We start from the raw sequence: 1189 nt of genomic DNA on the forward strand, positions 1-1189 counted from the left end.
TCCATCCATCCATTATCTTTAACCCACTTCTTCAATTTTGGGTCACGAGGGTCACCGGTGCCCATGTCCAGCAATCACTGTGCGAGGGACGGGGTACACCCTGGACTGGTCGCAAGTCCATCACAGGGACACATAGGGGCCGTTTACACGGCGCGTATTTTGAGTGCATCCGCAGCTTCCTCTGCGGTTCTGCTGATCATGTATATGATACCAGTGGCCCCCCTCTTTGAATCCGGAGGTTTCTGAACCCACCTTCCAGAGTGGAGGTTTTTTGCTGACCCCCTGCTGAGAATGTAAACATCTCCCACTCTGAGGCTTTGTGTTAAACCACATGCGCACACACACGCGCAGACAGACACTATATTTCTATCAACATGGCAGCGACACACTGCTTTCAGAACTATGACTGATGGAATATATTTTTAATCTCGTAGTTTATCTACGTCAGATTCCAGCTGCTGTGACAGACATCTGTGTTGGAAGAGACACAATCAGATCCAGTTCTAATATCACTGTTTTTAGAACGAGGCACGCGCACACGTCGCGCTGCACTATAACATAAATGTGCTAAATATCAACAGTTTAATAATAATAAACAGTATTTATGTTAAGTGTGTGAGATATAATGAAGCTCTGAGCTAAATGAAGCTAGCTGGACATTATGTAATTCAAATTTAAAATGATGCTAAACATATGATGCTTTAACTTGTTGTTACGTTGTTGTTAGGCACGCATGCAGGGGATGCATGTAAACCCAAAATCCAACCGTGTCAACGCAAATCTTACGAAAAAAACTACCCCCCCCCCCCCCCCCCCCGGACAAACCTACATTTCCCATCGTGTCCGTGTAAATAGGGCCATAGAGACAAACATTCACTCTCTCACTCAAACCTAGGAGAAGCTTAATTTGCTCATCACTGCTCACACATCACTAAACGTGTCCTCTTTCCTCTTCCAGGTTGTTGCATTACTTCCTGATTTCCAGCAGATGGTGACATCTTAAGATGCAATATACTGTATAGGTTGATCATCAGGCAATTTATGATATAATTCACCTCATCACATTTAGATTATTCTTAACACATTTGTAACCACTCTGATCATATTCCTCTCCTCATTGCTCCCAAAGGAAGCAAAGAACAATCATCAATGATAAAGATCATATGAAATGAATCATTAATCTCTATCC

General features: G+C 43.1%; 1 protein-coding gene and 1 non-coding gene across 2 annotated transcripts in view; both read right to left on the reverse strand.

Moving 5' to 3' along the window:
• tmod1 (tropomodulin 1) overlaps positions 1-1189 on the reverse strand; it is a 307955-nt gene that overhangs the window by 10039 nt on the left and 296727 nt on the right. The gene's annotated exons all lie outside the window — the stretch shown is intronic.
• The window catches only part of LOC119423271, a 238-nt gene continuing 144 nt past the window's right edge, over positions 1096-1189 (reverse strand). Inside the window, exon 1 of the small nucleolar RNA XR_005187452.1 lies at positions 1096-1189. This exon is cut by the window's right edge and continues 144 nt beyond it. This is a non-coding gene — a small nucleolar RNA (small nucleolar RNA U3).

Source organism: Nematolebias whitei, chromosome 16, assembly GCF_014905685.2.
Source record: "Nematolebias whitei isolate Nwh7 chromosome 16, NemWhi1, whole genome shotgun sequence".
In the NCBI taxonomy this organism is placed as follows: Eukaryota; Metazoa; Chordata; class Actinopteri; order Cyprinodontiformes; family Rivulidae; genus Nematolebias; species Nematolebias whitei.